At 43.1% G+C, this 13,698-nt stretch overlaps 1 protein-coding gene across 1 annotated transcript in view; it reads right to left on the bottom strand.

Annotated features, from left to right (window-relative positions):
* The window catches only part of tln1 (talin 1), a 68,859-nt gene extending 56,044 nt beyond the window's left edge, over window positions 1–12,815 (bottom strand). The window contains exon 1 of the mRNA XM_022744631.1: window positions 12,645–12,815. The gene's annotated coding sequence lies outside the window, so the exon portion shown is untranslated. The remainder of the gene's footprint in view (window positions 1–12,644) is intronic.
* Between the last annotated feature and the right edge of the window lie 883 nt (window positions 12,816–13,698).

Here is a 13,698-nt window from a genome sequence, read left to right on the forward strand (position 1 = left end):
TACTACCGTCATGTCTATACAGTGTATATGAAGCTACAGCTAGCAGCTAGCTTAGCACAAAGCCCGTGCAAAGGTAACTGACTCTACTGATTAACTACTGGGTTGTTTGATCCATACAAAAGTGTGAAAACCACAAGTTGGTGTTCTCTTCAGACTCAGTAAATACACAACTGAGTATGATGTCTTATATACATATATATATATATATATGTATATATATATATATATATATATACACATATACATATACATACATACATACATACATATATATATATATATATACACACACATACATATATATACACATACATATATATACGTATACGGGCTGAACAAAATAAAAACAGGAGCTGTAGTTTGTTTTATAAAGGTAAAATGTTTCACAACAGACCATAAATGAAGCTTTGTGGTGCTACAGAGACGCCCCGGTCTATGAATCATATTCTACAGATGTAATGGAACAGACCCAACTATAATCACATCATCATAATTTTTTTCAGTGAAAGTGACCGCTCCCACTTAAATCATGACTTACATCACAATATCTCTCAAAATAATTGCAATATGAAGGAAGGATATGGCTGAAGGATAAAATATTGTGTTGACATTATCAGTTACTGTGCAGAGAATAAACTGTGTGTACATATATATGTATATATATATGTATATAAGAAAATAAAGTGAAGGTCTGATACTGTGACTAATGTGACTGTCGGAGAGGCCTTCATCATCTGTGATCTATTATTATCTATAAGCTAAACTAATTAAGTTGAGAGAGGCGTTGACACAAAGAAACAGAAGAACTCTCCTCAGCTCGTCACTGTTGTTCACACCGACTCGTTAACATTCAGTCAGTTGTACAAATAGTTGACAGGCTGCCTCTTGTCTGCTCAACATGTCTGGACTGACTTCAGCTGACTCCTCTGCTGCTGTTGCTGTTCTCATCATTCTGTCATAGATGAAATAACATCTTCATTCACTCGGTTATTTTAGTCTGGGGGGGGGGGGGGGGTTTCATGGATCTTCCTCTACTCTGGAATGACAGCGTTCTTGTGAGATCCCTGATGTCACTTCCTGTTTAAAAAGCTCTTAGTTTCCATAAAAGGACATTTCAGTCATTAGTATCCTCCCAGCTGTGATTCAGCTGGGAGCACTGGATCCTGTCTGCAGCAGCCAATGGGAGGACAGGGGAGATAAGGATCTACTCATCTGAAGCTCATTCAGCTCTGAGTGATGCAGGTGACACTAACTATTCCTGTATGATCAGAGGGTGTCTCTATTTTATTATCAAAGACATGTAGGAGCATAAACAGACACAGAGAGTGACCAGCTTCAGCCCTCCAGTCTGATCAGGATCAGCTCAGATCCTGACCAGAGTCTGGAGACACTTCCCACTCCACCCTGACTGAAAGAGGAAGTGCAGAGTCACAACAGTAATTGCTGCAGTGACTGAGAAATGAGGAAGAGACCACAGCAGCCAATCACAGTGAGTGTAACACTACAAACCAACAGAGGCTGAAAGACAAGGAGAAACATGTTCTCGTGAATTCATGTTTTATTGGAGAAAATAAAAGTGTTAATGAACGTGTAGTTACCGTAGCAGGAATAAGGACGATTAAAAGTGGTTCAGAAATGAATCAATAAGTTAAACCTTCAGTGTGTTTAACTGTGACTCATCACAGAGTCAGGTCTGTTAACGTGAATCCTTCAGATGTGAAACCAGATCAAAACTGATGTAGTACACGTGCTGACTGAATGTGCAGCTCATCACTGCTAGCTCCCATCATGCATTATGTTTGTGCTCTGACTTCTTGTTTAGTTTATCTAAATACTACTGAAATCTAGTCCATGTGACTGACCAGCTGTTGTCAGAAGTAGAACTGTCACTTCAGTTTTATTTATACAGCTCTGAATCACAGCAGAAGTCATAGTAAGTGGTCCGTACTGTATATAGTCTGTGTCCAGTCCTGTCACCCATTCACTCACATTCACACAACTTTTCTATCACACACACACACACACACACACACACACACACACACACACACTGAAGATACATCAGAGGCAATTTGTGGTTCAGTATCTCGCCCGACAACACCGACATGTGGACTGGAGGAGCAGAGAATTGAACCACCAACCTGCTGATTGGGGCTCTATTCATACTGATACATGTCCTGCATGTCAGCATGTCAGCAGGTGTAGTCCTAGACTAAGGTGTTTGGTTTTGTCATTTAGTTTGGTCACAAACTAAATGACAAAAATTAATATTATAGGCTCTAAATAAATGAGGCTTAGATCAATGGAAACAACTGTGGAGAACTGTGAATAATTCTAATGTGACTGAGTCTCTTATTTAGATAGAAGGTCTATTTATTACTGAACCACGTGACACTGCTAATTATTTTAATAACTACTTTATAAGAAAAGTGGACTAACTGAGAAACCCCATGAGTGTAACAGCTGACTCAGTGTCACATACCATCATAAAGGATGTTTTATCAAAAAGGAGCAGTGTGTGGTTCATATCCACCAAGTAGAAACACACATCTGTTCTCTCTCTGACAACATATCTCCTGGTCCAGATGATCCAGATCCCAAATATAAATCCACGACATCATGTCACAGGATAATAAACCTGCTCTCAGTCGTCTCGTTAGTCCTCTCCCAGTGCTCAGTAAATTATAACAGTTACAGTTTAATTACGGGCCACCAGCGTTCATATAGAGAAGGTTCTATCAATGAGAGCCTTTCAACACGGGGTCATGACCTGAAGGTTCCCACACTCCGTGTAATGAGGAGATGACATCGTGAGCATCCACCCATGCCTCACTTCCTGTAACCAAGCAAGTCAATATACCTGTTACATGATATGACTGAACAACACAAACAGACAGATGAACGACAGCTTTATCCCATGTGTGTTCCACGGGCCTGGTACTGTACATGACACAGACGTGGTTCACTGACTCACTGTAGCTGTCCAGTTCAGTCCAGTTCATCATGGCTTAGATCCGCTCTAGCTCTGTGTCCCACAGAGCTCAGTAACAACCTCAGCGTGTGGACAACAGACATCCAGGAGGCCTGAGTATTAATAAACTGGAATTGAGCCATCAGAGATATTAGTGAGTACAACGACATACACATGGAGCATCAATGTTAGCTCTCAGCAGCTAACATCACCAGTCCTGACAGAGGTCTCTCAGCTGACTTCAGCTCCTGTCAGTCCAGTCCAGACTTCCACTGTAGAGTGACAGCAGTCAACTGTCATCCTGAAGACACACATCCTGTCTGTCTGCAGCCGTCAGATACTGAGCATCTCATCCTCCAGGCCTCACTCTCTGTCCACCAGGAATATCACAACAACTTATCTCACTGAGCCAGAGCAACACATTTTACTGTCACAACCACAATGCTGGGCTGATAAGTCCAGCATGTGATACTGTACTCTGATACAGTCTCTATAGAAAATACCAGTCAGTTCCCTGAAGCTCCTAACAGTGCTAAAACACTACTATCATTTGTTTCTCTCACTCAAGGGACTAAGATCTAATTACTGAACTGAACCAGTTTGAGGTAAACAAGTCTCAGGTACGGTTCACAACTGAAGGTTAAAACACAACAGTTAAACTGCTTGGCTCCTGTTGGTCTGACTAAAATAGACAACAGAAATATACCTAGTGTTCTCCTGCAGTAGTGACACTGTAAAAGTGGATGTGATTAGTTAGCAGTAAGGCAACATGTCAGTGCACTGTCAGCCATGACAGGACATAGATGCTGACCTGGTGATGGTGAAACTGGAGTACAAGTCAGGACAAATCACTCTACACATCATCAACTCTCTGTTAAGTCCAACAAAGTCATGTTTTAGAAGAGAGAATAAAAGAGCACACACTTCACCATGTTTAAACACAACTGAGAGACAGAGAAACATTATAATGATTTATATTTCAGAATATTCCTAAAAAAGTTCAGTCTACAAAACCATAAGCTGATTAATCAATTAGTAATTTCACAGAAAAAAGAAGCAAAACTGCCAAAGCAGAGAAACACAGTACAGTTCAACAGTTCAATAGTCCCATGTGAATTTAAGGTTTCTCTATGTCCCTCTGTAACATGATGGTGACACCAGGTTGTTCTCAGGCCATGGCTGTGAGCTGGACACATTAATTCTTTGTCTTCAGATCTGTTTGCAGAAAAAAGGGTGAAACGACACCTGTCCTCTCTGCTCGCTACAAGCGGACGAGTGTTGACAGCAAAGCAGTAGAGTAAAAAAGCTGTGGTGAACAGTTCACGATGGGTTCACAGTGTGCACTGTGCACACTACACAGCACAAACAGCTCTTTGAAACCAAAAACCTCCACTGTCTCTATTCCCAGCTGTACTCAAGACTTCCTGTGTGATCATGACCTTAACCAGCCTGCTGCTGCTCTGCTCCCTGCAGCCCTGCTGCCTGCAGCCTGTTGCCTGCAGCCCCGCTCTCTGTAGCCCTGCTAAGCTTCTTTAAAAGTTAGATTTACTGAAACATTTTTAGCTCTCATGTTCTACTGTCCAGTTCATGCACTGACATCACAAGCTGATACATGTCAGGTAAAAGTAATGAAGAGTGCTGCTGCTGCCCTGATAATCATACAGACTGATTTAATACGTGGAGCTGTGACAATAATTATATTAATATACAATAATTGGTCAGTCATCTTCCACTCTGGCATCACTCTGACGCTACAGGAAGTGAGAGCAGACACAGGCAGTGGTCCTTATTACAGAGCTCACTACCTGACACACCTGAATCTAACTGAGCCATCTGTTCCTGCTGTTAGATCCAGCTGTGTTTACTCAGCTGTGACACTGTCTCAATGACCTGGTCTAAAACATGTGTGACATCCCCCACTTTGAATTCATTCACTGAATGTCATGATCATTTGAAAAGAGGCATGGCATTAAAGCTCCTGACATTAAGACTCAACCTCTTAAACTCCTCTCTGTTCTGAAAAAATGGCCTTAAAATGACGTGGATGTAACTCTACACTTCTGCTTCATGTAATATTATTGTAATATTAGCTCTGCCTCTGTCTCCACCCACCCCTCAGACTCAACTCTGCTCATGAAACAAACCTCAGCTTGTTTTCTGATGTGCTGCTGTTCACTACGCAGTGACAGGTGGTGATACAGAGTGTAGAGTGGAGTCAGGAGTCAGTCATGTTTGAAGCAGAAGAAGAAGAATGTGGATGTGTCAGTGTTAATGTATTTCATGTCTCTCTCTCTAACATTATAAATGTAACATGAGCTCAATTATCAAACAGCTTACAGCTAATGTCAGATAAACCTCAGCCCCGATCACCAGCTCTGACTCCTCTGATAAGCCCCGCCCCACACTTGATGTGATTAGTTCCTCAGATTTGTGACGTATGAAACTCTGTCTGAGTCTGTTTTCATTGGTTCACTGCAGCTCCAGGGAACACTCAGTCATGGTTGTGACTGATTCATTCACTGATGACATTGACACCATGTGGACGTTAACAAGGTTAAAGACTTGACTTTCACTGGAGGAGTCTCATATTTACTGTTGGCCTTTAAATCCAGTTACTGGATGAATCATCAGAACCATTCATCATCAACAAACAACATCAACACTGGACAGGCACAGCAAACACAAACAGTCAGACCTTATAGAGACGGAGGAAAGCATCCTGAACCCTGCTGCATGTTAGGAGAGCTGTCACAGAGCACAGGCTGAAGATGTCTTGTTACCACGTCTAATCACAGCAGCTCTTTAGTCTTTACATTGAAGACAGCGGAGTCATCGATGTCAGTGCATGAGGAAATGAGAGTTTCCTCAGAGCTCATCTGCTCTGCTCATCTATCTGATACCAAAACACGATCATATGGTGTGTGTAGCTGAGTCCTTCCTCCTCCACTCCTCATTATGTCAATATTGAAAGAACTGTGAGGGAGACACAGCCTTTTAACACACAGCGCCCACACTGCAGCTGTGAGTTTATTCATCATTAGTCTGAGGAGTGATGATCAAAAAAACCAAAACTCTATCAGAAAGGTCAAATGTCATTGGGTTCATTGTTAAAAAGCAGGTAAAACTAGAAAAAGTCAAACAAGCTGATCGACAGGAGAAGAAGAGAAATGAGCACAGGTAATGAAAAACGCTCTGCAGGAAGTGAAGGACACTCTGCAGGAAGTGAGGGACACTGCAGGAAGTGAGGAATGCTCATGTTCCCTTCATCCAGAGGATACTTCAGGACCAGAACTCAGGATGGATTCACCACAAGACCACAAACCCCTGGTGAAGCTCAGAGTAAGGAGACCAGCTGCAGCTCACAGCTTGTTCCAGTCCTGGAGCAAAGGAAGCCTGTGGACTGAGGACACAAAGATCAACCTCTGTCTAAATGATGGAAACAGGAGCAGCTCATGATCCACAGCCTCCACCTCATCCATCAGACATGGTGCTGGTTCTGTTCTGGCTTCAGTGACAGTCTGGTGTTTACTGATGATGTCATAGTTGATAGACGCAGCAGGATGAACACAGATGACTACAGGAGCAGTCTTCGGGTCCTGCATCAAGACTCACTGGACCACATCTCATCATTCAGCAGGATCCTGAACACACTACCAAAGCAACCACAGAGCTTCTCAGCGTGAAGAGGTGGAAGATCCTCAACGGGTCGAGCCATTCAGCTGATTTCAGTCCACCTGCTGAAGACCAGACTAAAGACAGAGACCCCACACCAACAGGAGCTGAGGGAGGCTGCGGTGAAGGTCTGAGAGAGATGTGTCTGCATATTCCCATCTCTGTGCGTAGACACAGTTTATTTGAGAGTCTACAGAGTTTATTCAGAGTTTAGGCCCCCGGTCTTCTGGTCCTCTGGTCCTCTGGTCCCTCCTGTGAATGAGGTACTGGTACGTATTTAGCAGGGCAACATGAGCCTCAGACTGTAGAGAAGCTCTGCAGCCTCCAGCCCTGCAGAGGAATTCAGCTGTACATTCCTCTGGAATACCAGCATCAGAACAGAGACGGAGACAGAGGAAAGAGAGAGAGGCTTTATTCAGCCTCAGTCACTGAGTCAGCTCCAGATCTAAATACGGCCAATCCCAGGGGAGAACAGGAATGTGAGGACAGAGAGACATCAGATAACATCTCATCTCCAATTTAAACTGGTCCCAGCGACAAGGAGAGAACCAGCTACAACAGAGCTGCTGGTATATAGTGTATATTTACACTCATTTAAATATAGCAGTGAAATAAATGGGTTATTATACTTTATATAACATTTCATTCTTTCAGACAGACAGATCATTATATTGGACAGTGGACACTTCTATATCATTAAAGCCTGAACTACTCACAGTCAGCCCGACTCATCAAACATTATATTCTACTGTGTGCAATGTTTTCTTTTTAACTTACGTGCACCAGGAGAAGCACTCCCAATTTCATTGTATTTTAAATACAATGGCAATAAAGGCTTTCTATCTACTCTATTTCTGTAACTGTTCACCCTGAACGGGGCTTGAGAGGGGCCACAAAACACACCTGACTGTGCTCACCTGTACACAAACTCTGACCCACGACTACCAACATGATGGAGACACTAAGGTGAAGCCAGACTGTAGAGATTAAACATTTAATCACTTCATCATCCATCATCCATTGATACACACACACACGCACGCACGCACGACACCACCTGTGTCATCACCAGCCGTGACAGAGAAACACCTGTGTGCTGGATGTTGGCGTTAAAAACAGTGTTTATTGTGCTGTTTAGATGCTGAGTGTGTGATGTCATCAGCTACGTGTTTATAGCCTACAGATGTTTAACAGAGACCAGGAGGTGAGCTTCAGTGTCTCTGCCTCCTCTGGTCGTCAAGACTGACAGCAGAGCTTTGAAGGCATCCATCTGAACCTCCTCCTCCACCTCCACCTCTGATCACTGTTTAACCTCAGAAACAAACAGCTGCTGCAGCCTCAGCCTCTCACACTCGTCCACGGGAACAACACGTAGATCAATGTCCCTCTGGGAATATGGAAACATGGATGAAAGCTGCAGAGTTCAGCATCTGAACAGACCTTCACATCAGCGGCTGTGTGATGCAGTGACAGCTGGATGATGAGTTATAAGACCCAGCACATACAGCGTTTACCTCTTAATTCAGCTGAGCTCATACAGAGTGATGCACCAGCGTACACGGGTTCATGCAACACAACAACCTCATATTACTGAAGTCACCTTAAGAAATTAAGAATTCTGGTTAACTTTCTCAACAGGAAACTGTTTCTACAAAACCAGGTTTTAGTCCTAGCCCTCAGTGGGCGTCCCCCATCCTCCACCACACCACCACCACCACCCCCCGTGTGAAAATGACACCTTTTTAACAGGACTTTCATCACAGCCCATTCCACAACCTCAGCCCATGTTATTACGTTGAGCACAGTTGTATCCAGATACAGAGATGTATCAGAGTTGTTCAGAGAGAGACCTCTGAGGACTGGTTCATTTCAGAAACCACCATCACCTCTGCCTGAGGCTCAGTCTGACTGTACTCTCCTATGTTGGCTCATCTGATATGGTCTGTGGTGTTTTGTGCCCTAGGAAAACCAGTGAATTTGTCACTGCTGTAACACTAGAGACCAGTTCACAGGTCCGTCTGCAGAGGGAGACGAGAAGCTTGTTTTCTACCGCTCTCTATACCACCACTGCTTTCTGTGTGGATAAATAAACCAGTAGACTCTTCAGCATGTCAATGGTGCTGACAGGTCACAATCACTCAGGATCCACATAGATCCCACAACCTACGCAAGTCTCACCTCAAACTTTAGCTTGGAAAAGAGCAGGGCCTCTTCAAGTCACTGCGAGTAAAGTCTGTTCAAACATGGAGACCACTGCCTTCTAATAAATGCATCTAATCTCACCACAGTGTGCCGCTACAGGATCCTTACATACATGTGGAGAGTCCTTGTTTATCTGACTGAACTCCCCAGGCATCTGACACAGGCTCAGGAACTGGCTCAAGTCTAAAACAAATGATTTCTTGTGCAAGGGGAGTGGCCACACATGTTGTCTTGACCATATATGGCTGAGAGAAAACACTACAGCCGCTCACTGCAGCGCACTGGAATGAAAAGCAGTTTCCTTAACTGGTGTGAGAGTGGGCCACGACACAGACACTGACACCTCTCCAACACAGCCTCCACTCCACTGCACAGCTGGATACATGTGGCAGGTGGATCTGCAGTCACTAAAACTACTCCAGGTCCCAATGAGAGACATGCTGGACTGATCGCATCCTGTCTTCACATTCTTGTTCCTGGACGTCAGTCTCTGGCCCCTCCTCCTGATGACATCACACCAGTCATGACCCGACAAGGCGCTGATTTGTTGGCTGCCAATGTGTAGTCTGTCATATCTCTCAGCCAAGTCTCAGCTAGAATCTATCACTCCAATCTCCTGGTTTACACAGTGACTGTCTTATCGCACAGAATACTGTGTAGCGGCAGGGGGCGCTGAGGGGGCTGGTAACATGCATGTATGACATCAGCCATGTGTTCAGTCTCAGTTTAAACCAACAGTCTCATCCAGGTAACTAACGTCTCTGTTTTAAGTGAAGCCTCACTGACACCAGACTTTTTCTAAACGATCAACTGCTGATAGATCAATAATCTAATATCAGAAAATACCATCAGCTGTCTGATCTATCAGACAGAGTCTAATCAGAGCTTCACCACCAATCATCATGGTAATTATAACTGTGCAGAGTAGTGACAGAGCCTGGAGTACACTGCTACATTACTGCTACATCTCTGCTACATGGTGTAGCATCACTGCTATATCACCTCTATATCACTGCTACATCCCCTCTACATCACCGCTACATCACCCCTACAATACTGCTAAATAACCTCTACATCTCTGCAACATCACCTCTACAATACTATACTGCTACATAACCTCTACATCTCTGCAACATCACCTCTACAATACTGCTACATCACCTCTACATCTCTGCTACATCACCGCTACATAACCTCTACATCTCTGCTACATCACCTCTACATCTCTGCTACATCACCGCTACATAACCTCTACAATACTGCTACATAACCTCTACATCTCTGCTACATCACCGCTATATAACCTCTACATCTCTGCTACATCACCGCTATATCACCTCTACAATACTGCTACATAACCTCTACATCTCTGCTACATCCCCTCTACATCACCACTACATCACCTCTACGTCACTGCTACATCATATTCATGAAAGAAGGTTTTCATGTGGTGCTGAGCAGCTCTAATATGTACGGGTTGCAGAGACTCAGACCTCCTGGTAAGAGTCATCATTTCAGCTGCTTAAAAAGAACAAAGTCAATAACATTACTCACTTCAGATACATAAAATAACCAACACTGTCAATCATAACGTTCAGTTGAAGGTGCAGATGATTATACATTCACTTCTTTTGACTTTTTCTTCTATCTAATTTATTCTATCAGACCATCATGCAGAATGTTTTCCGCCCCACAAACAAAATCACTGGGGAGGCTTTTCATTGTGACCAACATGGCCTTGAGAAATATCACAGAACTGAGCTAACTTCAGCTCAGTGCAGACCATATTGGGTAAAATGTCTGGTGATCATCAAACTAACTACAGAATGGTGTGTGCGTTTGCAGCCCCCCCCCCCCTGCCCGAAGTGTTGTAGTCTGTTGCTCTGATTAAATAAAGTGAATGTACAATCAGACAGTCACTGTCACCTCATCAGAATCACATCCTGAATAAGATCCTGGTGCTAATGTTCTGTCATGGTCAGTGTAGTTACAGCACGAGCTGACGGAGCTAGCAGTGTTAACTCTGCTGTCCCAGTAGAATGTAACACTGCTACAGTAGAATGTTACTGTTACAGTAGAATGATACTCTGCTACAGTAGAATGTAACTGTCACAGCAGAATGTTACTCTGTTAAAGTAGAATGTTACTGATACAGTAGAATGTCAGTCTGTTACAGTAGAATCTCTTTCACAGTAGAATGTAACTGTCACAGTAGAATCTAACTCTGTTACAGTATAATCTAACTCTGTTACAGTAGAATGTTATTCTGATACAGTAGAATCTAACTCTGATACAGTAGAATGTTACACTGTTACAGTAGAATGTAACTTTCACAGTAGAATCTATTTCACAGTAGAATCTAACTGTTACAGTAGAATGATACTCTGCTCCAGTAGAATCTAACTGTCATAGTAGAATGTTACTCTGTTAGAGTATAATGTAACTTTGCTACAGTAGAATGTAACTCTGATACAGTAGAGTCTAACTCTGTTAAAGTTGAAAGTTACTCTGATACAGTAGAATGTTAGTCTGTTACAGTAGAATATTACATTGCTACAGTAGAATGTAACTCTGTCACAGTAGAATCTCTTTCACAGTAGAATGTAACTGTTACAGTTGAATGCAACTCTGATACAGTAAAATGTAACTCTGTTAAAGTAGAATGTTACTCTGTTACAGTAGAATGTTAGTCTGTTACAGTAGAATGTCATTCTGTTACAGTAGAATGTAACTGCAACAGTAGAATCTAACTCTTACAGTAGAATGTAACTTTGCTACAGTAAAATGTTACTCTGATACAGTAGAATCTAACTTTCCCACAGTAGAATGTAACTCTGTTTAAGTAGAATGTTAGTCTGTTACAGTAGAATGTAACTGTCACAGTAGAATGTAACTCTGTTACAGTAAAATGTTACTCTGTCACAGTAGAATGTAATAATGCTACAGTAGAATTTAAATCTTTAACAGTAGAACGTAACTGTCACAGTATTAATGTAACACTGCTACAGTAGAATGTAAAAAATTGCTACAGTTGAATGTAACTCTGTCACAGTATAATGTAACTCTGTTATAGTAGAATGTAACTGCCACAGTAGAATGTAACACGGTCACAGTAGATTACACTGATGGACAGTAGACACTGGATGGAGTCAGTCACCTTTCACCTTGAGTGGCAGCATGTAGCATGTAGCTTGTAGCATGCCCTGGAGCACTGACTACAGACTGTTATCATCAGCTCGCTGGTAGTGTTCACATTCAGACCTGCCTGTTGCTGACAGCAGTTTACAGCTCAGAGTAAACGTGTCTCCGTCCACATTCCTCCGCTGTCGCACACCACATCACAGAGGTGGAGGAATCTACACCCGGAGGCTGCACTTTCTGTCTGTTTGTGTAGTAACACACCCAACACTGCTCTTTGTTAGCGGAGCAGGGACTTCTTAAAATACGGAACTCAACAAGATTACACAATTATACACACAGGCGCGCGCACACGCAGACACACACACCTCATCAAAATGCCAGACGCCCTAACTTATTGTCCGGAAACTTGAGCAGGTCTGTAGATGGAGCAGTGATAAAGCGCCAGTCCTGAACAACATCGTGTTAACTAAGTGGAGACTTTCACACACTGTTCTGTGTGTGTCTGTGTTGTGTGTCTGTGCTGCTGCTACACATTTGCAGGCCTGTGTCTCTGCTACTTTCACCAACTTTTCTGTCTCCACATCGAGGCTCTGCTGACGTCACGGCCTCGTCGCTACAATGGTGGAAACTTTTCAAACTTAGAAACTTTCATTCTGACCTGAGCGCGTCGATGATTTCCCGCCGGCGGCGCCTCGACCTCTGAAAACCACAAACGGTAGCGGTCCCTTAACCGTTCCCCGGTACAAAGCGGATTTTTTTTAGCAGGGGAAAGGCCAGTTAGCGACTTTTCCTCGGTTCCCCTCCCTATCCGCTCTGGGCTCTGCGGCTGCTTAAACTCCACCCTGGCTGGGTGCGTCGCGCGGTGCGGGGCGGTGTCCGCTGCTGTGGAGCCTGTAGTGGACTGCTGCTCTGTGGCGGGCGGGTCTTCCACTCTCCCTCTCTCTTCTTTTGTAGAGAATTCAAACACACACTTTTAAGGCATAGTTCCGTTACACAGCTCCAGTGAACATTCATGTTGAACTGTACGAAAGACAGAGGAGAGGACTCAGAAAAGAGGGTTCGGGTTTCAGGGCTTCTCTGTCCTTCTATTCAGGTAGATCTGTTCACCTCCTCCCTCTGTTTGGGGCTGCACCTTTAGGGATTCACATCTATGAATAACATCTTAGTTATTTAACAGAACGTTTCAGTGTTTCTCCCATAGTCCTCAGTTTTAACATAAACATAAAATCCTGCACAGATTCACAGTGGAAGAAAACCTGTAAAGTGTCCCTGACCCAGGAGCTGTTCTCACAATAAACGGTTTATCTAAGACATCAGTGGAGGAACAGATGTGGTTCAGGAGCTCACTTCTCTGGATTTCTCTTGAAGGAGAAAATATAAATTTCTTCTCTGAATTCTTGTAGATCACATTTTCCTGTCAGCTGATTCAGATAATACACTGTTAATAAAACACTGATAATAAACTCATTTATGAACCTTCAATACAGAGTCGGTGTCAGGGCTGAGTTAGAGAACTAAAATCTTTGAGGTGAACTCCATCACTTTATTATAGTCTCTGAATACGGTTAAGATTCGGTGTTTCCTGTGATAAACTGTGAACAACTGTTCAGTGACTGCTGCTGGTGTTTGTAGCAGGTGTTAGATATAAAAGATTATAGAGTAGAACAGCATTTAATACAGTCATATGACCTTAATCAATATTAGACTAGTTA

The sequence above is a fragment of the Seriola dumerili genome, unplaced genomic scaffold, assembly GCF_002260705.1.
Source record: "Seriola dumerili isolate Sdu_G_001 unplaced genomic scaffold, Sdu_1.0 BDQW01000081.1, whole genome shotgun sequence".
Classification (NCBI taxonomy): domain Eukaryota; kingdom Metazoa; phylum Chordata; class Actinopteri; order Carangiformes; family Carangidae; genus Seriola; species Seriola dumerili.